Source organism: Euprymna scolopes, chromosome 11, assembly GCF_053919585.1.
Source record: "Euprymna scolopes isolate OS-2025 chromosome 11, ASM5391958v1, whole genome shotgun sequence".
Classification (NCBI taxonomy): domain Eukaryota; kingdom Metazoa; phylum Mollusca; class Cephalopoda; order Sepiida; family Sepiolidae; genus Euprymna; species Euprymna scolopes.
In genome coordinates this window covers 107,367,029-107,393,384 of record NC_136492.1, presented here as the reverse complement: position 1 = coordinate 107,393,384, position 26,356 = coordinate 107,367,029, and the positions used below count along the sequence as shown (strand labels likewise).

Here is a 26,356-nt window from a genome sequence, read left to right as displayed (position 1 = left end):
ATTGAGGATGTAAACATAGAAGTTTGGTTTTAGATTCATTAAAAGTAACCAGCCGCTTTTTTCCCCATTGTACCACATGCTCAAGATCAGAGGAGAGAGAGTCAGAGAGAACTTGGTCGTCTACGGTCTTCGAAGTGTTACCATAGATGGTAGTGTCATCACTGTCATCAGCATAAATGTCTATGAATGATCTAGGGATGTGATTTGGAAGATCATTGATGTAGATCAGGAAAAGAGTTGGACCCAGATAGATCTCTGAGAGACTCCAGCATTAATACTGAGAGCCTCTGATTTCTGCCCATCAACCACTACTCTTAAGAACCTATCAGAGAGAAATGATTTAATAGTTGAGAAGACATTTCCAGCTATACCATGACTGGAGATCTTGTGAAGTAGACCTTTATGCCATACCTTATCAAAGGCCTTTGATATGTCAAGAGCAATTGCCGTAGAGATGGAGCCTCCGTCGAGGGATTCGCCAATCCTATAAGATATAACTGTAAGCACATCTGCTGTAGATCTAGCAGAACGGAAACCATATTGCATGTCACTAAGAAGGTTATTTTTGCTGAGATGGTTGACTACTTTCTTATTTAGCACAGATTCCAGCAGCTTACTCATGATGCATAGGAGACTTATTGGTCTGTACTGAGAGGGAGATGAGCGATCACCTGAGTTCTTAAATACAGGACATACTGATGAGATTTTCCAAGGTGTTGGGAAGCATTTCTCCTTAAGACAACGCTTAAATAACTTTGTAAATATGGGCGCTAGTTCCAGTTGAAGCCTTTTGAGCACTATAATTGGAATGCCGTCAGGGCCAGTTACTTTACTGGAATCAAGGTTCTTGATTAGTTTAGTAACCTCACGCACAGATATTTGTATGTCACATAGCATGTTTTCTGATATACAAGGAAATATGGGGGTTGGCGGCCTTCGTCGCAAAGGGTAGATTTAGCTGCAAAGTTCTTGGCAAAGAGATTGGCTTTGTCTGATGCTGACGAGATTAACTCAGGTCCATTGATGATAGTTGGGATAGAGCTCACACTTCTTTTGAGGATTCTGTTTGCTATTTGCCAGAATTGATGGGAACCAAGCCGCTGCTTAGCTACCTTGGACTTGACGGACTGAGCATACAACTCTCTTGCCTTCTTTATTACTTTTTTACAGTGGTTGCTGGCAGTCCTGAAAGCGGCTTTAGTCTCAGTACATCTATTACATTGGAAGCAATGAAAAAAGTGATTTCTGTGTGCAATGGCAGCGGCACATTCTGGGGAGAACCACGGCTGGCCATTAGGTTTTTCCTGGAAGTTTTTTGAGGGTATGAAACTGTCTATACCTACAGGTCTGATACTATAGAGGACACACCCTTTTTAAATATGGTACATAGAGGTAGGTTTGCTATAAATGTACGGAAGCTATCCCAGTCAGCCATAGAGTATCGATACACTGTACGGTGGAGAGGTATGTCTGAAAACCTATTACATTTTGTTTTTATCTTAACTGATACAACAGAGTGGTCGGAAGATCCCAGTGGAGAGTGAACGGAAGATGAGCACAGCTCAGGGCAGGTTGTGAGAAAGAGGTCTAGAAGACTTGCATACTGACCATCACTGTTTGTCAACTTTCACGAATGCGCATGTGTGAATCGTTCACATGACCGATTGCTTATGTTCAAAATAAGTAGGTTTGAAAACACTTTTTAAAAAGTGTCAAACTGGCCTAATAGCAACTGTAATTGACTCACTGTCTTTAGGTTTTGGTTTCGATTTCAGTTTGAGTATTTTTGTTAATTTATTTTTTACTTACAAGAAGTGAACTGTTTAGAAAAAAAACTTGCATGAACATGTCTCAGTTTCTTTCTGCTTTTCTTTATTTTGCTTCATTTTCTTTTAAGGAATTTTACGTTTAATACTTATGGTATATCTGTTTATAATAAATAAGAATGTTGCATTAATTAAAAGATAATATTTATGCTTATATTATAACCAGGCAATGCCGGGCAGCCTGCTAGTATAAAATTAATAATTACAATATTAATCGATATTGACAGTCATACCTCTTTGACCTAATATGGTTAAGAATTACACTCACTAACAGTATGATATTATTGACATCCCTCACCCCAAAGTGTAAGGAATTTTTTTAAAAAGGGGAATAAATATAACAAAACAAAAAAAAAGGAAATAAGTTTATCAGCAGAACAAAGGTATAGGAAGTTGTTCACTAGGGTACACAAAGGGAACTAAAATAGGATTATTAATTAAAATGTAGCAGAGAACAGGAACAATAGAGGTCAATATGTTTAGAGTTAGTTTACCGGCAGTTTAGGTTTAGTTTTACTACAATTTACAGACAGTCTTGAGTTTGCGATGGTTGAAGACACTTGGAGCTGAGGACAGTTTTCCAATCTGACACGGTTGAAGGCAGGTTGTGGCTCGGAGCAGATGAGGAAATGAATTTATCAACCGACTGATGGACATAGTCTCGGCGAGCAATTAAGATGGATTTTAGTCCTTAGAAGGTCGTTTCCCACAATGGTGTCACACATGCAGTCCAACTAATATCCACAGAATGTGTTTTATGTGTTTTCTTTCAAATTGTTTCATTTTTTAATACTTGTGAATCTGTGCAAATTCTTGGCAGCCACCAATGTGAGAGATGGCGTCATGGCCAGAAGAGAAGATGAAAGAGAAGACCATGGAAACAGTGTTGAGATTAAGGTTTGTGGTCGAGCAAGAGGGGATATATGGTATCACTAACAGTAAAATATTATCAATAAGTCTAGTTAAAATTATTAATGATTGGTTACTATATTTAATGATATTTATTTAATCATCTGGATATCTGAAGAAATCCTTCATAATAAGTCATAACTAACATCATTATGTGACCTTCACTCTTGATCTGAAATGAAACACATACATCAAATCAGTTACCAAGATCGCTGGGAAATGGTTGTATCATTCTACTACTCCAGTAGGTATTTCACCGCTGATGCAATCCTTTATCTGTATAAGAACCAAGTATGTCCTAAAATGGAGTACTGTTGCCACATCTGGCCAGGAGCTACTCAGCACACCCTATCCTGCCTTTATAGAGTTCAAAACCAACTTTGAAACTTAGTAAATGATGCACTTTCTTTCCCACAGAAGAGACATTGCAAGTTAAGCGAAAGTAGACATTAGTTGGAAAACATCCTCCCCTCCCCATGTTAAGAATGGCTTCCTAAATAATAACATTATTTCAGCACGGTAACAAAAGTGCATAAGTACCAGAAATTTAAATAAGAAATTAATTTTAGCCTTTTTTTTTTTTTATACAGGGAATTAATTTTTGGTCTCTCCCTATGTGAACAAACTTCTCTTCCCAATAAAACCCTTAAAAACGCCAACAAGTCTCCATTATTACATGCAGGAGTTTTATTCGTCCGATTTGGAACAGTTGATACACAGCGACTAGACAATGCAACAATACAAGTAGCGGCAAACAGGGAAAAGCAACAAAAGAGAGAAGACCAGCAATGAATACGCAACATCTAAAAGACTTTCATTAATTGATTTGGGTTTCTTGATTGCTCACCAGCGATAACTCACATGTGCACAAGTAACTGTTTGTCTGAAAAGACCATGTGTCCTCCCTTCACTGAATGTCTCATTGTTTATTGAAATGTTACGTAATAATAGTGTCAGCAAAAAGATGAACTTGCTGGAAATGCTACTCATCTACTTACGATTTAAAAAAAAAAAAAAAATCCTTTTCTAGTAAGCAAATAATTTTTTTTAAGCCACGCTGAGTAAATAAATAAATTATACAATCCCTTGCCCCCCCCAAAAAAAGGCCAGAACATAAAATGCTTTTAAATATTCTAAATAAGCTGAGAGTAAATATTCCTACATGTCTTTATTGAAAAATCTGCTAACCAAATTAAATTAAAAAGAAGGATGATGATAATGATGACAACCTTCTGTCTTCTGAGACAATGACTTTCTGCATTTGGTGTCTCTCCAGATGCAGGCCTAAGCAGGTGATAAAGAGACCTAGGTTTGCCCAGTTACCAAGGTCCTCCTCTTAAGTTGCAGACAAAGTATGATGGAAAGGCAAGCCATAGAACCAGTGCAGCTGCAGAAGTTGCCAGAAAGGTGTTGCAGTGCTTCACCATCCATTTATTTAGACTAGATTTTTGTTAGGGTTTTAGTCTTTGCTTTTCCTAAGGCATTCACAAGGCAGTGGAGTTATTTGCCCATAGCTAGTGGAAATTAAAACTATGCTTTATCAAACAGTAAACAATTTGTAAAACTATCAAACAAGATGTGGTATCTGTGTTTCTTGCCTATACGTAACTTTGATAGATTTCATCTTAATTGAATATTTTTTTAAATCTTAAATTTCACTTAATTTAATAAATAAATGGATGAAAAATGAATGAAATCACATGAAAAATTTAAATTTGCAGTAACAGTAGACAGATATACATAAGTGACCTTGCCTGTCTGTGTGTGCTGAATGATCTCTACTAAACTACTTTCTTTTTTTTGGTCTACAAACTTGAAAATTGATGTATAGGGGATTTTGAGCTGTTAAACAAATTCAATTTGGTTTTTAACATGTAAAACTAGCTGATAACTGGTCGAAATTGAAAAAAATTGGAATTTGGCAGGGGTAAGCCGACTAAATGTGCTATTTTTATACATGCGCAAATATACATTTATATCTTTAACAATATTTTTTTTAAAGTTTTTATATGTGTATGGATTTAGATCAGACAGTAACAGATAAAGCTGGAGAGCTATTTGCTTTGACTTTGATTCTGGCTGATGATACCTAAGTTATATATTGTTTTAACCTTTTGAAATCAATATTACATATTGGTACAATATAATAATCAATAGAGATTTGGTTCTTTAATAATATGAAATATGCATAAATTAAAATATATCAAAGTGTATTTTATGACTGAGCAACGCCAGGCAGCCTGCCTGTATATATATATATATATATATATATATATATATATATATATGAGGAGGATGTAATTTGCTTAAAGCATTGTGATTAGTGTGAAAGAGTTGTGTTTGAAGGCAATGACAATGCAGTCTTGTAGAAATATTTTTACTTTTATTTACTCCAAACAAGGCACATTGCTACTGAGATATAAGGGCTACTGTGTATTAGGAGTCATACCTCCAAGAACATCCTAAGTGGGGAGTTGTGCAACAAGATGTTCATATTACATTTAAATTTTTGCATGCTGGTACAGTCAGGGAAACAGGAAACAGGGAGTGAATTCCAAAGGCTAGCAGTTCAAGGAAATATGCTATTAAAGTAGAAAATCAGCCACCATCTGGAAACCTCCATAGTGAAGGGAGGAATGGGATTTTGCTGACTACAGAGTTGGTTGGGTGTATTTACATAGAAGAGGTACACGTGAAGCAAGTTTATCAGAGCACATTCCATTAAAATACTTGTAAAACAAGCATAAGAATGCAACATTGCGATGATGGTACAGGAATTTGAGGTTGGTAAACAGTGTGGAATTTATTAACTTAAAGGCCGTTTTTTTAACCCTGTCTAAGAGGGCAAGTCTAGTGGATAGTGCGCCAGCCCAGATGTGACAATAATATTCCATGCATAGACGAATGGTGGCTTTGTTGAGATACAGGATACAAATGGTGTGAGAAATTATCTAGCATGGAAGAGACAGTCCACTTCTTTACAGCAGCCTTGGCAATGTTTTCTATGTATTGGTTTTAATTCATGTTATTTGTTAGGCCGAGGAGTCTGAATGATGGATTCTCAGGTAGGATGTTATTAACCATGATAATTGGTGGTTGGTTGGAAAGGTTTCTTGATAATTGTTAAAGAAAAGAAGCTTTGTTTTAATAGCATGAAATGTTACCATACATACCCCAATCAAGGCATATTGCCACTTGGATGTAAGGAGTACTAATTGGGGCCATGCCTAAGAAAGATTAAGATGTTGGTTTACATTACATTTAACTTCTGCATATCAATACAGTCAGGGAAGCAGGTAGCAGGAAGATAATTCCAAAGTCTAGTTTTCTAGGGAAGAAACTATTAGAGTAGAAAGCTTTCTGGCATTTAGGGATCTCAACAGTGAAGGGGTGTGATTTTGCTGCTAAGCATGTTTGTCGGGGATATGTATGTCAAGGGAGCACAAATGCAATGAGTTCATCAGAGCACATTCCATTAAAATACTTGTAAAACAGGCACAAGGATGCAGCATTGCTGCGATGGGATAGAGGTTGGAGCTTAGTTGACAAAGTGGGACCTATTAGATTGCAGACCTTTTTTTGGACTCTATCCAAGAGGGAGAGACTAGTGGTATATGCATCAGCCCAGATGTGGCAACAATATTCGATGCATGGGCGAATGGTGACCTTTTAGAGGTACAGGATACTATCACGTGTAAGTAGTTTTTTAGCACAATAGAAGAAACCCTCCTTCCTTTCAGCAGCCTTTGCAATATCCTCAATGTATTTGTTCCAGTTCATATTTCATGTGAATGTTAAGCCAAGGAGTTTGAAGAAAAAATTCTCAAGTAGGGTGTTATTCGTCATGGATATCGGTGGTTGGAGAGGTGTCTTGTAATTGTTAAAGGAGAGCAGCTTAGTCTTACTAGCATTAAATGTTACCATCCATTTATGACCCCATTCCACTACAATCTAGGTCATTTTCTAAGGATTCAGCCATTGTTTTAGATTTGTGTACATTCGTTCTTCCCTCGTGCATGTTATAAGTATCATCAGCAAATATATCCATCTCGAACACAATATTGTCAGGGAGGTCATTGATGAATATTAAGAATAATAGTCATCCAAGGATCAACCCAAGGCACTCCCGAATTAATGTTATGCTGCTTGGATGAACATTCATCAATGACAACCTGGATGGTACTATTGTCTAAGAACGATCTAATATTTAGTATTTGTTCAGTTATACTGTCTGATTTAATTTTCATTAGCAGCCCTTCATGCCAAACTTTGTCAAAGGCCTTGGATATATCGAGGGCTACTGCCCTGGCTTTGCCCGCCTTACCTAGTGCATGGTACATGCATTCAGAAATGACTGTTAAAATATCTGCAGTAGAACGACATTGCCTAAATGCCACTAGTTTATGCAAAACCCAGACAACATCTCTTGATACTCTGTCAAAAGCTTTTTTTTGATTCACAAAAACAAAATACAGGTTCTTATTCTTACCAAAGTACTTTTGTTTTATTTGTCTCAGAATAAATATAGTATCACTGGTACCTTGGACAGACCTAAAACCAAACTGCATTTCATCTATAATTATCTGATCTCTTATTTACTGTCCAGTTAGCTTCTCAATCACTTTCAGAGTCTGATCTATGTACTTTAAGCCTCAATAATTATCTCTATCTGGCGTTTCCGATTTACTTTGTAACAATTCACAATTATACCAAGTTCCCAGTCATTCGAGATAACCTCTTCTTTTATAATCTGATTTTTCAAGTTTGTGATCATCTCAACGGCCGTTTCACCTGCAGACTACAACATTTCTGTTACAACATCTGAGGTTACCTTAGTCTTACTTTTCTTTATCTTTCCACAGTTTCCAATCATATTTGTTTCTCAATTTCTATAACTGGACCAGATACGTCTTCTGCAACTTTGATATTTTCTCGGTTTCATGAAAACTCAATATTCAACAATCTTTCACAGTTGCATTTCTAAGCATCCATCTTGTCCTGTTCAATTGGTGTTAATTCTTGAGAGCAAGCATCTCACTAAACAATATCTCACTTAGGATGCCTCTATAGATTTGGTCCTTAATGCACAGTAGCCCCTTGCGTCTCAGTGGCAAGGTCCTTTGTTTAGAATTCTTAACCCTTTACCGCCAGAATTTTTTTTATGCAATAAATAATTTTTGTTAATCATGAAACCCACACGTGATGGAAGTTAGCATGCAATTGATACACGAATATAAACCCCTCATTCACTTGTTGAACCATGCATAGATCTATACTTTGAAGACCAGTTGAGCTGACATGCCATAAGAGTAAGAAATATTATTTTTTGAAAGGCGACTTGAAAGTACAATTTAATGGTAAAGCCTGTTTTTCCGTGAATCTCGTTCGGCAAGGCCCAGCAGACGACGGAAACTGCCAGATTATACTGAGTGAACAGAAGTCAATAAAAAAAGCAAAAACAAACAAAAATGAAAGAAAGCAAAAAACCTACAGTAATAATTTCATAGATTTTACTGTTTTATTTTTTTTATGGTAACTGTGTTTTTTTTTTTTTTTTATGGTAACTGTGTTTTTTTTTTTTTTTTTAAGGTAACTGTGTTTTTTTTAAATTTTTTTAAGGTAACTGTGTTTTTTTTAAATTTTTTTATGGTAACTGTGTTTTTTCAATTTTTTTATGGTAACTGTGTTTTTTGTTTTTTTTTATGGTCACTGTGTTTTTTTTATTTTTTATGGTAACTGTGTTTTTTTTATTTTTATGGTAACTGTGTTTTTTTTATTTTTATGGTAACTGTGTTTTTTTTTATTTTTTATAGTAACTGTGTTTTTTTGTTTTTTTTATGGTAACTGTGTTTTTTTTTGTTTTTTTAGGGTAACTGTGTTTTTTTTTGTTTTTTTTATGGTAACTGTGTTTTTTTTTGTTTTTTTTATGGTAACTGTGTTTTTTTTTGTTTTTTTAGGGTAACTGTGTTTTTTTTTAGTTTTTTATGGTAACTGTGTTTTTTTTTATTTTTTATGGTAACTGTGTTTTTTTTATGGTAACTGTGTTTTTTTGTTTTTTTTATGGTAACTGTGTTTTTTTTAAATTTTTTTAAGGTAACTGTTTGTTTTTTTTATGGTAACTGTGTTTTTTCAATTTTTTTATGGTAACTGTTTTTTTTGTTTTTTTTATGGTAACTGTGTTTTTTTGTTTTTTTTTATGGTAACTGTGTTTTTTTTATTTTTTATGGTAACTGTGTTTTTTTTATTTTTTATGGTAACTGTGTTTTTTTTATTTTTATGGTAACTGTGTTTTTTTTGTTTTTTTATGGTAACTGTTTTTTTTTTTGTTTTTTTAGGGTAACTGTGTTTTTTTTTAGTTTTTTATGGTAACTGTGTTTTTTTTTATTTTTATGGTAACTGTGTTTTTTTTGTTTTTTTTTATGGTAACTGTGTTTTTTTTTTGTTTTTTTAGGGTAACTGTGTTTTTTTTAGTTTTTTTATGGTAACTGTGTTTTTTTTTGTTTTTTTTAGGGAGGGATAATAAAAGAGTGGACCTGAACGAGAATCACCCCCACACACACACACACATAATCTTAACCAGTATTCTGTAGTTGGTATATTTTTACAACCTAACCCAGCATAGTATAAACAACACCAACCTCCCATGTAAGAATGACTTTTGAGGTTGCAGGTGTTTATTCCGAAAGCCGTTCTTTACATAGGGAGGTTGGGGGTATTTATACTTGGCAGGTTGTAAAAAAATACCGTTATTTTCCTTTCTTGTCACAAGACTTGTTGCTTGAAGAAACGCAATGATACTTTGCCCTTTCTTTTTAAACTTTTTTCCTTTGTTTCCTTTTTTTCTTCCAATTTTTACCGTCTGCTCGATCGCATCTCTTTTTGGTCACTAGGTATGATCCGGTGGTTTCCCTTACTCGCTGGGTATTGCCGAGCGAGACTCACGGAAAAACGGGTTTTAAATTGCAGAAGTACCTAAAAAGCAAATGTCTTATATATCAACCACATTGATGACTTTAGTGATGTGGTATCTAATGCTATTCCTTCAAAGTATTCCATGCATCATGCATACACTGGCCAATACTGAGAACAATGGTGATCTCATTGCCAAATCTATTTCTAGCCAATGTCAGATCCCATCCCAAGGTAAGTTGTTGCTACATAGAATGTCAGCATCGCCATCAGATCATTTTTTGGGAGACAAGTGTTTCTCGCAAGTGAAGGATCTGATGTTAACTTACAAGTGGCGTTCAATAAGTAATGCTCGCAACCCACTTTCAGTTGTCTGATTTAGCTGAAATTTTGTGTGTACAATGATTTATATCTTGATGGGTTATGTGGAAAATTACAGCTCTGAAATAATTGTGGTTTTTGATTTACAAGTGTTTGAACTGAGGTGTGAATGAGATCTGTTGAGTGTTGTACAGTGATCTAGTTTTGTATTTGAAAGGACATATACAACAGGAGATTTTACACGCACAGAGATGTGATATTGTGGTGATGGGACAGAGGTTGGAGCTTAGCTGATAGTGCAAGATCTATTAGATTTGAGTCTCTGTTTGAACCCTTTTTAAGAGAGAGAGAGAGTGGTGATAGATGCACCTGCCGAGGTGTGCCAACAATACTTTATGCATGAACACATTGTGATTTTGTCAAGATATAGAATGTTTTCTGGTGGGAGTCGTTTTCTAGCTGATTATTAGTTTTAAGAATTTCTTTTCATTTCTGTATTATTTAGAGTTTGTACCAATTTGATATTATGTTTTGGAAATTTTTTAAATGAGAATTGATGATTTGTATTATTTGAATTGTTCAGATTACTGCTTTAATCTTGGATGTTATTGTCAATGTTTTGGCTGATATAACGTCCGACTTTCTTCAGGTGAGTCCAGTTGAACTTGAGAATTTTTATGTACTAATATTTTGGTTTGGGCTTTATTCATTTGTTTTTTTGTTTGTTTGTGTGTTTTTCATTTGGCATCAAACATAATCTTGGTTTTTGTCTGAAGGTCTTCAATTTTATTTTATCTTTACTAAATAGAAATTCAGAAATCCTAAGAATTTAATATGAAAAATCATGAACATATTTAGTAGAACTAGTAACCGTGACGATCTTATGGTGTTCCTATTTACTATGCCTCCCCACGGGACAGAGTTAGACACCAGGGGCGTTTTTTAACGTGGAGAAAAGGTACAAAAATAAAAATTGTCTCAGTCGCGAAGGACTGCTCCCCTCCACCGAAAGAGAACAAGAAATAGAAGTGCACTGCAGCATCTGAAGAACAGATGGTATTTATTTGCTCCCCCACCGAGCAAATTAGGCACAAGGCCAATTTTTAATGTGAGGAATGAAGGGAGGGGGAAGGGAAAAAGGGGACCAGCTCCCGAGAGATGGGAAATGGGAGCTGGTTAAAGGTCAGGCATGTGGGGTTGCCCCCACATCTGGTCTTTGCTAGTCATAGCTTGCAGCATCTGCCGGAACAGATACTACACTTTGATCTTGTTTATATATTTTATTGAGAAGGAAAAAATTGAACATAAAAAACGTACAAAAAATTCAATTCAACAAAATTAGGCACAAGGCCCTACAAGAAATTGGGAGGGTGAGGGTACAGGGTCTTTTTGACTATGTAACAGATGAGACTTTGAAGTCTTACTCTTGACTGGCAACATTTACCAAAATACCTCAATCACTCTGTGGATCCTAATCTAACTAATAACCCCAGCGTTGAATGTAAAATTTAACTATGTACAATTTGTATATTCATTTCTGTATGTTGTGTGTGCATTTTTTTTTGTGTGTGTGTGTGTGTGTGTGTGTGTGTGTATGTGTGAGAAAATAAAGTTCGATTTCATTAGAAAGAGTTCTTGAATTAATTGGCATAAAATGTTCGTGGAGTGGGAAAAAACTAATGAAAATGTTCATTTCAAAAATAAGGAAAATCTACTAATGTGTTGTTAGTAAGACCCCCCTGTACTATTCTATGTGGCTAGATCCCCCACTGTTTTCCGGGGAACCGAAAACAAGCAGAGCATCCCTAATGGGGTTTGGGGAAGTCGCCTTAATGGAGGTGGGAGAAAATAAAGCAACGGATGGAGGGGGTAGGAAGGTGACCTCTGAGTAGGGGGATGACCGGGGGCATCAGAAAATAAAGATGAGGAGCAGGGGGGTTGGGCAGACTCAAAGGTTCTCTAATACCAAAAAATAAAATCAGGAACAGGATCTCATTTGTACCACCAGTCAAGAGTTACTTTACTGAACTTATAATGCTAACCTAGGCGGGATGGGTTCCGTAGGACCCAGCAGCACAGCACCGCAAACTTTTGATCTTGACCAAAAGAAATCAACACGCTATCTATAATGAAGATTGCATCCCACTTGTGTCACCATGTACGTGTAATTCCGAAAGAGGTAATCGATTTGTGGAGAGAATATTCCTGAACACAGGGTGTGACTGTGAGAAGAGAAACGAAGCAAATAGTGAGACACGTGCCTAGATTAGGACGATGCCATGACAGTTCTCTCTTCCCAGTCTCCTTATCAAAAGAGTGTGGTTCAGGGGAGATAACTAAAACATATTCATAAACATGAACATCAAATTACTAAAGTTGAGTAAATATTGACGAAGTACTTCAACCACGAACAACACTAACTTTATTCAGGGTTAGGTTACTTTGAATATCGATTTCGATCATACACAAAAAAGGTTAAAAAGTAACCAACAAGGAGTTAGACATGAATGCTTGTATAAAAAAAAAAAACGGATACAGTGTTTTAAACACTACGTTCATGTTTATTAGTTTAAACAACGCATTCATTAATAAAATGCATTGAAAGCGTTAACTATATATAAAGTTGGTACTTGTGCAGAATACGGACAAGTTAAATTTTATTTTTACGGTATCTTTTGTTTATTAAGTAGTTACCAAAAAAATCCTCTCTTCCCATGCTAATAATTGGTTTCTAAATAATAACGTTATGATGGCAGTATGGTCCGTATTCTGCATAAGTATAATTAAATTTTCTAAATTAAATATGAATAAAAAGAGGACAGCGAGTCTTTTTACGTGGAAAAATGAAAAAGTTCAAATCTCCGGGCAAATTTGGTACTTATGTAGAATACGGACCATGCTGAAATAATCCCGTTATTTTTTACAAACACATTTTTAATATAGGGGGATGGGGGGGGGTGTTTTGTAACTATTCTGTACGTTCACCTACGTGCTCCGTATTATTCTGCATAAGCACCCCAAAATTTTGTCATAAAGATCGGACTTCTGGAGGAGTTTACAACAAAACAACAACAAAAAATGTGTCTTACTAATTGTGATAAATATCAACAATGATCACGAAATAATAGCGGCGTTTTAACAAGACCATACATTTTTGTTGTTGTTGTTGTTGCTACAATAAAAATATAAACCAAATAATTTGTTTAAACGGATTTGACACTTCGTTTGTCGCATTCACGTGTATTCGTTTAAGAACCATCAAACGATGTTTCGTTGTCTATTTTCTATATTTTGTGTTGTTGTTGTTGGATCATTACTAAAGTTAAAAGATGTAACAACGATTCCCTTTTTAGTAGAATACAATACATTGTTCAAGTCATGCAAAAAAATAAATAAATAAAAAAGAATGACAACAATAATAATAAACCGCCAAACATTTGTTTCGGGGTCAAAAGCAGTAAACACGAAACATTAAAAAAAAAAAAAAGTGTGTGGGGGGGGGGGAATTTAAATCTTTTTAAAAAATGCTACGCGTGTCTGTTAACGACTGTCATCGCCACTCAGACACACAAACTTCATTTGCTGATTTCATGTTGTCAGCTATTTTGTCAGTAGATTTTTTTTTTTTTTTGAAACAATGGACATTTATGTGCGATGAACAATAACAAAACAAACAAAAAAAAACTTACTTTCATCAAGATGGTGAGATTATTTGCTCTAATAACAACAACAACATCCAATAAAAATGAAATAGCGAAGGAGATAGAATCGAAAAGCGGCTTATGCTTTTCTTTCCATGATTTGTGAAAATTAATTTTCTAGAAATTGCTTATGTACTTAAAACGTGCTGTCCCGTGGGTGAAGGCAGCCTCTTCTCCTCTTCCTCCTCCTGGTGATGATGATTACGCTCCTTAAACAAAGCCGTTAGTAATCAGCGGAGGAGGAGGGGTGGTTATATCATCATCATCATCGTAATCACAGCTGACGATAAATCTGTAGTATTAGTAGTAGTAGTAGTAGTAGTAGTAGACCACGATGAGCCAATGTCAATGTCAACTCCAGCTACTTAAAGAAAACTTGTTTCGAAATTAATGCCATTAAAGGTTATATATATAATATATATATATATATATATATATATATATATATATATATATATATATATATATATATATATATATATATATACACACACACACTGGCCATGAAGAGTCATATTTTTCTTAAACAAATTACACTGATTTTTTAAGGATTATGTTTTTCCAATAGGAAACAAAAACAAACAATAATCAATTAAAAAAAGTGAGACTTACTTTATTTTTATTTTAGTTTTCTTTCCTAATTTACTCACCGACAACGTAAATTCGAACTGTTCAACCTGAACTCAAATAAGTTAAGCAAGCAAATTACAAATAACTTTTTATTCGCTTTTTATTTAAATATATATATATATATATATATATATATATATATATATATATATATATATATATATATATATATATGCAGAATACGAACCGTGCCTTTTTTTTTTTTTTTTTTTTTTTAGATGGGATCGTACTCATGCAGAGAGTGATCCGTGCTGCTGAAATAATAAACTTATTATTTAAAAAGCCATTCTTAACACGGGGAGGGGAGAATATTTTGTACCTATTCTGTACTTTAACCTTACAACTGAATAAAAAACATAAAACTTTAATTAAACATGGAAATACGAGTTAAAAAAAAAAAATAGCGCGGCTGCATTTAGCACCGCGATGGGATTTTCAAGTTGTATTCAATTTTTAAAGTGTCTTTTGTTTATTAAATTGTTAGGTAAAAGTATAGAATAGTTACAAAAAAAGTCTCCCTCCCTCTCCTCTTGTTAGAATGGGTTTCTTATTTCTTAAGAATAACTTTATTTCAGCACGGTCCGTATTCTGCATAAGTACCAAAAATCTTTGCCAGATTGTAAACAGTAAAAATACTAATATACTTTTTCGTGAATAATTTTATTTTTGTGCCAGGTTTTGTTATATTTCTTTTAGCAAATTCTCACAACAATACACCCCCCCCTTAACCTTCCCTCACTCACTGAAACTTAAGTTGATGCAGGCAGGGGGGGGGGGCACCAGCATTGACCATAATTACCACAACTAGGAAATTAAAATATGTGTTGTATCAAATCAAAATCGTTTTAATTTAAAAATTATTATTATTTATTTATTTATTTTTATTCAGGCAAATGAAGTCTTTGTTGCAACAAAAATTAAAAAGTGCGTATGTGGGAGGGGGGGGTCTTTATTTGTCCCAAGACAATTCGGCAAATAAAGCAATAAAAATATATAATACACATTGGACAAAATATCCAATTGGCAATGTTATTATTTTTCAACAATGTGATCCCACACCCTTAAGAAAAAAAATAAAAAATAAAAAAAAATAAGAAAAATAAATGCCATTAATTATCAAGTTCTTGCCGGAGAGACAAATTGTTTTTAAGCAGGATTTAAAGTTGTTTAAATTCAAATTTTACAATATTTTTTGTTTATTAAATTGTTAGGTGAAAGTACAGAATAATTAACAAAGCTCTCTTTCCCCATGTTAAGAATGCATTTTTCAAACGTTATTTCAGCACGTGAGCACGGCTCGTAAATTGCAAAAGAAAAAAAAATTGAATATGAAAGACCGTCCCCATACAACATTTTAACATGTTTTGTTAAACATTGTAATAAGGCCGAGAAGAAGCGATTCCAGCGAACGCGAAAACGCAAACAGCACTAATTGCTTAAACCCTTTCCTCCCCAAAGCAGTTTTACAGTTTTCACAGGAACATGTGAACTCAAAATATTTTCTAACCAATAGAAATCGTTTCAAGCTCCAAAAGTAACACGTCTGCATGGAGATGACAAGCCCGTGTGAAGTTAGAAACTCATATAAAGCGAGGAAACAAACTATCAAAAACTGAGACAGAGAACTCTCAAGCCAGCTCCCGAACGTCTGCTTAATAACACTGTTAACGAAAGGCAAGAGAAGGTGAAAATAACTCAATAACTCACATATCAGCATTTTTCATCTCGCGCATACATGCTTGCACACAGAACAGAAACTGCTACTCACAGCTATGCACGCACTAACAAAAGCAAGGTAAACAAACACACATCCACAATGTGACAACACCAAACTTACATCTGCACATTATGAACATATTAACCTACACAATTCTAAGCTTTTCTTCCCCAAATACGTTTGTATTATAAACATTTGTTAACATGAGAATAACTTATATTCTTATATCGGTGCTAATGCACTTACTAATCCGCGCTATTTTTTAAATCGTATCTCCACGTTTAAAGTTTTATGATATGTGTTTTTTTTTTATTCAATTGTACGGTTAAAGTACAGAATAGGTACAAAACACCCTCCCCTCCCCATGTTAAGAATGGCTTTTTAAATAATAAGGTTATTATTTCAGCACGGATCAATAAGTGCATGAGTACCCTTATATCTTGTATAAAAATGTTTTGTTATAAAATTTCGTTTTAATTTTGCATTTATAAAACTGTTTATGTTTAAGGTGCTAACTGGTGACCTTTCTGTTCTCTTAAGGTTTCATTTATTTTACATTTTATATGCATGAATGTTCTATATGCGTGCATATATATATATATATATATATATAAATATATAGGGTGATTGTCAAAGTAGAATTTGAAATATAATTTATACAATTAATCAATATGAAAAATTATAATAACTGAACTTTTTATTTTAAATTCAGTATAGGCGCCTTCATTCGCCACTAGCTTTTCAAGTCAACCAGGAATCACATCAATTGAGTTTACATTCATTCATATATATTTCATTTTCACATGGCATTCAGTCATTCATGAATGACAATAACAAAGTGTGGAAGAGCTCCATCTTGCATAAAAATCAAATCTTCAATATTGTCCCAAGCACTAAGAATTAGCCAAATTTCTCCTTCCAAAATCTACACTTTGTTATTGTTGTTCGTGTATGGCTGAATGCGCAATTCCTTGAAAGATGGATAAGTTGTCGCGGTTCAGTTCACATGAATGGCCGACCAGAAGTCCTGACAACGGCTTGCGACTTTTTTTCTCGGGGATTGACTAAAATAGCAAGTCTGCTCAATCTAACCAAGAAATTTACAAGGACTTGAAGGGTGGATACGTGAAGTTATGACTACCATTCCGCAAAAGTTTATTGTGAAATCAGTTGATGCGATTCCTGGTCGATTTGAAAAGTTGGTGATGAATGAAGGCGCGAATATTGAATTTTAAATAAAATTCTAGCCATTATACTTTTTTTTTTCATATTTATTAATTGTATAAATTATATTTCAAAATTAAATTGTATGTATTTTAAAATAAGGAGTTACTTTTCAATTACCATATATATATATATATATATATATATATATATATATATATATATATATATATATATATATATATATATATATATATAACTACTTGATTTACTCACATAAAATTAATATACGAAAGTATAGATTTATGCATAAACTTTAAGTATTTACTTCAAAAGTGCTCAATACGTAGGTAGAGCTAGTTAGTAATTTATAAATTACTATATATATATATATATATATATATATATATATATATATATAAAAGTTACAATAAGTTTACTAAGGTAATCAAAATGGTAAACTTAAAATATATTATAAATATTAAAGAGTTAATATTTACAAGTAAAATAAACTCAGCCAGATATAAAAAGCTCAATGAAACCGAAAAGGAAATAGAGCTTACAATATGAACAAATGATTAATAAAATATGTTAAAAGACATCTTGAAAAAGAGTTAAAGACATATTTAATTTTAAAAAAGGAAGCACAAGATAAGTGGATAGTCCTTAATCCGCGGAGTTTCGAAGAAATACTCTCCTTCTCATCAGAGGGCAGGAATTAGCAAAATGCAGGATCGGATTTTGCATATATATATATATATATATATATATATATATATATATATATATATATATATATATTCAAGCACGTCTGATTGAACACAACAGAGTTATTCTTTTTTTCCGATTTTTCTGGATATCTTTTCCATTCATCGAGTGGTCTTTTTATTTCAGTTGGCATGTTGTATAAAATGGCGCGCAAAAGTTGTTGTTCAGCCATATTCTACTCAAGTGCTTTCTATCGGTGCATTCGATTATCATCAGGAACGATTGTTGTTATCTTTTTCTTTTCTTTCCCTTTGAGGCTTGATGTATTTATAATTCGCCCCTAACCATCCTGCACCCACCTTTATAACCAATAAAAAAGACTATAAATAAAATAATACAAATGCGCACACGTGTTTGTGCATGATCCTGTGAAAACCCAACCGCCCTTTAGAAAATTTTTCACAATTCTCAAAAGATATTTAGATTTTTTACTGTATTAAAAATGCTAATAGAAATATTGCTTTGAACAAGTTGATGCCTGCCTTTTGGGATGCTCCGTGGCTAAATGCGGACACTCCAACTCCCTCAAATTCATTTTGTTATTCATTTTTTTTATTTACTGTCTTTTCACCCCAAACAAGGCACAGTGTCACTTGAACATAAGTGGCTACTATTTGGGACTTTATCTACAAGGACACTATGTAGGGAATTTAGCAGTAAGATGACTGTTCACATTACACTTGAACTTCTGCGCATCAATACACTTAGGGAAACAGGGACCCGAGAGGGAATTCCAAAGCAGTTCAAGGGAAGAAACTGTTAGAGTAGAAGGCTTTCTGGCATTTACAGATCTATACAATGTGGGAGTGGGATTTTGCTGCTTGTCGGGTTAGTTGGAGGTATTCATGTTGAGGGAGCACAAAAGCTTAGAGTTCGACGGAGCACATTTCATTAAAAAACTTGCAAAACAGGCACAAAGCTGCAACATTATGGCGATGGGACAGGGGTTGGAGTTTGGTTGATAGTGTGGGACCTATTAGGTTGGAAACTTTTTTTGGACCCTGTCTAAGAGTAAGAGACTAGCGGCAAATGCACCAGACTAGATGTGGCAACAATAACGTCCAGTTTAGAAAGGCAGACTATAATGAGATCTGACCGGTTCATTAGATGAACAACCACTTTTATTAACGATGCTCATCACATTAAAAACACATTAACAATATCACACAAAGTAGCAACTACACCTGCAATAAACTGAGATGTTTATTTTTTTCCATATTTAGTGATAAATTATCTCTTCATTATATTTATAACTATCTGAGAATAGACCCAATTATTTTTTAAGTTTATTTTCTGAGGTATCAAAAAGTTTCATTTGGCTACAAATTCCAACTACTTTATTAATTAGACATTTTAAGAAACCAGCCATCAATGTTAAAGGACAAAACAAGCTTTTATTAACAACATTCACCATATTAAAGATAATTCAACACCAAACTATACCTGCAATTAGCTGAAATGTTCAGTGTCAACATTTTGTGATAAATTCCTCCTCCATTTCCAAACAGAATTGTCGTACCTTACCTGTAATAACTCTAATCTTATAAATTAGATCTTTTTTCCCCCGAATCTGTGGTAACTCCAAGATATATTACATCTTTTGTACAAAATGTCCAAATAGTGGATATATAGGCAAGACAAAATTACCTTTTAAACTTAATTACATCACATGCCAACATGTAAAACAATGTTAAAACAAATAGGATGGTGATATCGGATAAAACACGCCCTACTCTCAAACAGTTCAACCAAACAGGCCATACACTAGACATTTTCAGTCTCATGTATGATATGAAAAGAAACTGGAATCTGAGGGAGATATCAATCATACCAGTTATTATAGGTGGCACAGGGCTTATGAAGAAGAACTTGAAGTCCTACCTAACTAATATTCCTGGTGAACCAAGTGTAAAACAGATCCAGACAATTGCACTTAAAGGAACAACGAGGATACTAAAAAGAGCTCTCGGTTGGTTTCAATAAAAAAAATAGGGCAATGTTGGCAATTGGTTTGGCTGGCCCATACCCAGCGTTACAATCTTCAAAAGGAAGAAAATCAAAAAAAAAATAAAAATAAATAAACACCAAATTCACATCCACACATGCAAATAAAAAGAAACAAAATGAATTTTAAAACGAAACACAAATGAGGTTTCAAACTTCGTTTTTTTTAGTTTATATTGTGTTTTAAAATTAAATTTCCTTAGCTGAAGGAATTATTTTACAAGACGGATGTATGTACGTTAACATCACGAAAAACTTAATGACTCTCCTTGACATTCGATATAGAACAATTTCATGCAGATTAACTTGTTCACCTAGACAAAAAATGAGTCTTTAATAAAATTAAAAATATCCAGTTTTTCATAAGGACATTTTCTATTTGCCAAATATGAAGAAATTCATTTTTAGCCATGGAAACACATAAAATTACAACAAAAGCTTACATAGATTTATTATATAATATATATATATATATATATATATATATATATATATATATATATATATATATATATATATATACTGCAGTTGGCTATCAAATGGACACAAAGATATTTTTATTTTACTTCTTTTTTTATTTAAGATCTAAAAATTCAAAAAGAATCATTCTTTGAGGCATCCAAAAATGGTTTCATTGTCTTCTAAACCAAAATACTTCCAAAGATATAGTCATTTAAACTTCCGGAATTCTAAACTTTAATGAATTTTATCTTTTGACCTTTTTCAAAGTAAGCTGGAATCAAAATTTTGATTTGCGATTTTGTAAAGTTTGTAATTAGATAAGCATTTATATATTAATGTACAAGATAATCGTTGTTGTCTATTGTAATACAAGGGTCGTTTGAAAAGTAAAGCCTCTTATTTTTTTAACTCAAAAATTAAAACGTTGAAGAGCTATTAAGACAGGAGTGGTACCATTAAACCAAGCAACCTTTTGTGCTTCAGAATTTATTTTTCTACAGTCACCAACATTCTCAATGCACTTTTGCCAGCTTCTTTTGATGCCTCAGTCATAAAAGTCTGGAAAACACTTTGTCACTCACATCTGTCGACACTCTAAAATAAACAAACTCATCTCTTAACTGTGCTAACATCAACTGTATCGGTTTTGCAAAAATTCAACAGGGGCCGGTGAATGTTGATCAGTTCCATTTTTTCTAAATGGAGGAATTCAACAACGTATCTCTGCTTCTGATGCACGTCCATGACGGATTGCTTTCGTAGAGTCTCACACCGTCGATATCTGCAACAGAAATATGAAACTTTCAGGTCATGAATGCGTAAGTTTAGTCATCATAACAATGCAATTTGCTATCTCTTCTTATCCATCTGGGCAGAATAAAAACTAGGAGGCATTACTTTTGAAACATTCTTCGTATACCCATATAAATGTCAATGCCTCCGTTCAGTCTTGAAAGATAAAGGATATCCCCTGTAGGGACAGCTGCGCGTATAATTGTGTGGCAAGTGTTACACAATCCCCAACCACACCTCTCCTGAATCGGAACTGCCTGAGTCCAGTGGCAAGGAGAAGTCCAGGATGACTGGAAACAATGCCGAGATAAGCGGAGAGCATATACAGCATCTGAAAGTCTCAAATAGTCATTCATCTGATACTGGCCAGGCTCATTGTTGCTTAACTTCAGTGATCTGATGGGAACCGGTGTGTCAAACGTGATTATGCCGTATCCATATAAATGTATGTTAAAATGAATGAGTCATTCTCTTTGTCTTGTTTTCTTGGAAAGACTGCTTCCATCATCTTTAGAAACAATCAATAAAATATGAAGAACTACATTTGCCCTATATCCTCATTTCATAGACGTTATCAGGCGTAACTAATTATATTCATGACTTGTTTGGAATTTAGAAACTGTTTAGGACAGGAGTATTATAAAACAAAGTCATTTCTCATACATAACTGGCTCTGACACCGAGTGAAATTGTGAGATCTTTTATAAGGTTCCCATGTGTTTGAAAATTAGCTGAAAAAATTATTTTACAAGATGGGTGTATGTATGTTAACATCAAGAAAACTTAACAATTCTTCTTAACATTCGATAGAACAATTTCATGCTGATTAAGTTGTACATCAAGGCAAAAAATGAGTCTTTCATGAAATTAAAAATATCCAGTTTTTCGTGCAGAAATTCCCTATTCGCCAAATATGAAGAAATTACTCATTCTTAGCCGGGGAAAAGTATTAAATTCAAAAAGGATCATTTTTCAAGGTGCTCAAAAATGGTCTCATTCATCTTCAAAATCAAAATATTTTCCAGGTTATGGCCATTTAAACTTCCTGAATTCCAGACTTTCATGAATTTTATGTTTTGACTTTTTTCAGAGTTATTTATTTTACAAATAACTGGTTCTGACACCAAGTGAAATTGTGAGCTTCTGTATAAGGTCCCCACTGTTTGAAAATTAAAACATGGCTTTCCCCTTTTTCTGGCATTCAGTTTTTGCCGAGTAGGATGTATTATGCTCATTCTACATATGGAAGATATTCATGTGGAAACACGTAAGCTTTTACACTGTGCAATGCAGGTTTTCTTTTTTAATTTTTAAATTAAATAATCTCTTATTTAGAATTCATATTGCTATCAATTTTGTGGTTCACATGTCTATGTATATACATATCTCTAACATCTATACCTCTGATTTGGCTTTCAAGCGCACTTAATGCGTATTTTATTTTATTCAAATAAAAACAATGTTTCTATATGAACTCCCACCCTTGACGTTATTCTCGTGTTGCCTACGCACAGTTAAAACATGCCAAAATACAACCGCTGGATACAACACGTGGCTCTTTACAGACAGACTTTTCTTTCTCCAACTTTACAACATGGCAAGGAAAAAGAAAAGAAAAAAAAAGAAACAAAACAACATACTGAAGATGGAGTATGTCTCTGAAATATATTTTTGATAAATTTCAAACGAGTAAAATATTTGTTTATTTTCTTCATATTATGTTGTGATTTTGCTTTCAAGCGCACTTAATGCATATTTTATTTTATTCATATTAAATCAACGTTTCTACATGAACTCACACCCTTGACAATATCTCTAACATGTTTTTTTTTTTATATCTAGTCAGCATTACTAACAAAAGATTGGTAACTTTAAAAAACAAAAATGTTATTTGTTTATAAAGATTTTCTTTTATCTTTTTTTCTCTTGTAGATACATTAATGCATACAAATAACGTTTGGCACATTTGAAGAAAATATAATAAAGTTTAATATTTAATATTCAAACATTATGTTTTTCTGATTGACTAAATGTGAACATTTTGTGAAAAACAAAAAAAAAACTGAACAATAGTAAACGTACTAAACTTTATGCAGTGAATTTGATTATTCTAGCTAAGAGTAAAAGACATTTTTTTTTTAGCTTTGATAAAGGATGACCATCGAAACCCATTTTCCCACACTTTTTAATGGTCTTGTGCTTAATTTTTTTTTTTTTTACAAATGGGTCACTACATATCAAGGCCCGGAGGCCACTCAACGATAAGGATTAATATGTGTATGGTAGTCATTGGAATAATAGCGTCGTAATCATTAGTCGTGGAAATTTGGTATATTATTTACAAGGACGGTTCAATAAGAATTTGTTTACATTGGACTTGAAGACGACAATATTGTAGTCAGCTGGAAAGTTCCACTGGCAGGCAGTTCTAGGAAAGAAGCTTTGTTCATGGAATCCATGTTTAAAGTTTAGGCATCGATAGAGAGTGGCGGAAATAATGATTTTGGCTAGATGGGTATTTTTTTGTGAAAGATTGGTGAGGGGGGAGGGGACTATAAATTGGAGCTTAGTTGAACTTCTTTTTTTTTTTTTTTTGATTTAATTTTCACCCCAAACAAGGCACAGTGTCATTTTGAAGTAGAGGGCTACTATCGGAGACATAAGTTGCAGGGGTATTATGAAGGGAAATGAGCAGCAAGATGTCTGTTCACATTACACTTGAACTTCTGCATGTCAGTACAGTTGGGAAAGCAAAATTCCGGAATGGAGGTTTAAAAGTCTAGCAGTTCTGGGGAAGAAACTATTGGAGTAGAAGGCTTTCTTACACCTAGGGATCTCTACTCTGTAGGGTGGGGATTTAGTTGCTTGTCAGGTTTGTCTGGGGTATTTATGTCGATAGGGTACAAGTGCTTGAATTTCATCAGAGCATTCGCCATTAAAATACTTGTAGAACAGGCAGAGGGATGCAACATTTCGTCGATGGGTAAGAGGTTGAAGCTTGGATAACAGTTCAGGACCTATCAGGTTGACGACTCTTTTGAACCCTGTCCAGGAGTGAGAGACTAGTCGCAGATGCACCAGCCCAAATGTGACAACAATACTCCATACATTTGCCATGAAAATAACGATAGAGCAGAGACAAGCTCACAACATCTCTTCTGTGGGAAAGAGGTTGCAGAGAAGAGAAAAAGGCATCATCTATTAGATTACAGTCGGTTTCGAATTCTGTCAAGGCAGGATAGGGTTCTCCTAGCAGCTCCTACTCAGATGTGACAACAGTACTCCATCCTGAGACATACTTGGCTCTTATACAGGTAGAGGATTGTATCGGCAGTGAGATATCTACTGGAGCAGAAGAATGATCCAACCATTTTTCCAGCGACATTGGCAACGAATTTGATGTATGTGTTCCATTCAGTGCTTGAGAGTCGGAGTCGGAGTTGAGGAGTCGAAGTCGAGGCCAATTTATGGACCAGAGGAGTCAGTGTTGGTAAAATTTACCCAAATCTTCAAAAATAGCATTTTTGCAGTGGAGAAAATTAGGAAAATATTCTCCTATTGCATCTTAATATCCCAAGTCACATTTTTTAAGATAGGTCAACGTTTAATGTTACCCGCCGTTTTCTTTCTCACCCTCTCGAATAAAGGCAATCACTGGGAAATGCATGGCTCCTGTCATCCCTCGTCCATAAGCCAAACCAAAACAATAACATTATACATGCGATCAGCTGTTCTCTCCTTACATAAGTCTAATTTAAGGATAGAGTCTAAAAATACATTTTTATTATAGTGTCTAAAAAGCTTCTATAATATCTTTCAAACATTTTACGAGTATGCAGAAAGTATTCTGAAATGCATCAGTGTTGATATCCCCCCCACACACACCCTACCCAACACCCCTCGCCACATATATCACTTCTCGATGTTCTCATGCACCAAGTGCCAAGATTGTACACCAGGAAAACAAATAATTTTAATGATTTTCATCATAAATAAGTAGGATCTATAACTTGTATAGATAATCTATTCTTTCATATTTTATGAAAAATCCTTTTAAAAAGATAAAACTCACCCTCACTGAAAAAAATTAAAAAATCCAAGTCTTTTGCTATTCTACGACATTTTTCCTCTCCATGGTGGTGGTAGAACGTGGCTAGCCAGCGTTTTTCGTAGTTGATCATGCATAACAGTGCATTCACAAGAGATCTGTTTGAACAATGTCTCATAAGCCAGTATTTTGTAGTAGAAGAAAAAGAAGCAAAGCTATGAAAGCCGCTTTGAAACGAAGATTTTAAGACAGACAAGAATTTACAAGATAAAGTTGGGCGGGGGGGGGGGCGTTAGCCGCTTTTAGTTGTTATTGATTCATTGTTTTATGCATCGTGTATATGAATAATCCTAGCATTCAGCCATTATTTATATGTAAACATATGTATGTTATTTGGAATTCAAAAAATTATTTCTAAACCGATTGCCTAACCTAATTTGCTTTCTCTAAACTTAGATTTTTTTTTTTTCATGTATTTGTTAGAAATTAAGTCTTTTCTTTTTTGTGGTACTTTCAGATTTGAATTATATACCAATTACTAAAAATAATTTAAATATAAACATACATCCCTATCATATATTTTCAATTCTACTCAATCTGTAATTGTTCACATCAAAGGTTATGAAGTGTTGAAGAACTTTAAAGGCTTCATGATTGTTCCTGTTCCCAAAAATTGTAAATCATAATACACACAGCACACTTTTCAAACAAGGGCTGAAAAAGTGTCCATCAGAAAAGAATTGCAGACTATGATTTACATTTCAGCCACAAAGAAAATTAAATGTACTAATTGTCATTCTATTGCTGGGTCCACTTTATACCACAAACCTATATTTAATGACTTTTCATGCTGATTAAGTTGTACATCAAGGCAAAAAATGAGTCTTTCATGAAATTAAAAATATCCAGTTTTTCGTGCAGAAATTTCCTATTTGCCAAATATGAAGAAATTACTCATTCTTAGCCGGGGAAAAGTATTAAATTCAAAAAGGATCATTTTTCAAGGTGCTCAAAAATGGTCTCATTCATCTTCTAAATCAAAATATTTTCCAGGTTATGGCCATTTAAACTTCCTGAATTCCAGACTTTCATGAATTTTATGTTT

At 34.0% G+C, this 26,356-nt stretch overlaps 1 protein-coding gene across 15 annotated transcripts in view; it reads right to left on the bottom strand.

The window, feature by feature from the left end:
• Nucleotides 1-26,356, bottom strand: part of LOC145288046 (CAP-Gly domain-containing linker protein 4-like) — a 205,712-nt gene that overhangs the window by 73,941 nt on the left and 105,415 nt on the right. Inside the window, exon 1 of one of the 15 annotated variants that reach the window (XM_080136075.1) lies at nucleotides 13,655-13,915. The exons of 11 other annotated variants lie outside the window; for them this stretch is intronic. The gene's annotated coding sequence lies outside the window, so the exon portion shown is untranslated. Of the gene's footprint in view, nucleotides 1-13,654; nucleotides 13,916-26,356 lie in introns of those variants that run through there. 3 more of the 15 variants (XM_080136078.1, XM_080136073.1, XM_080136070.1) reach the window with 3 other exon arrangements.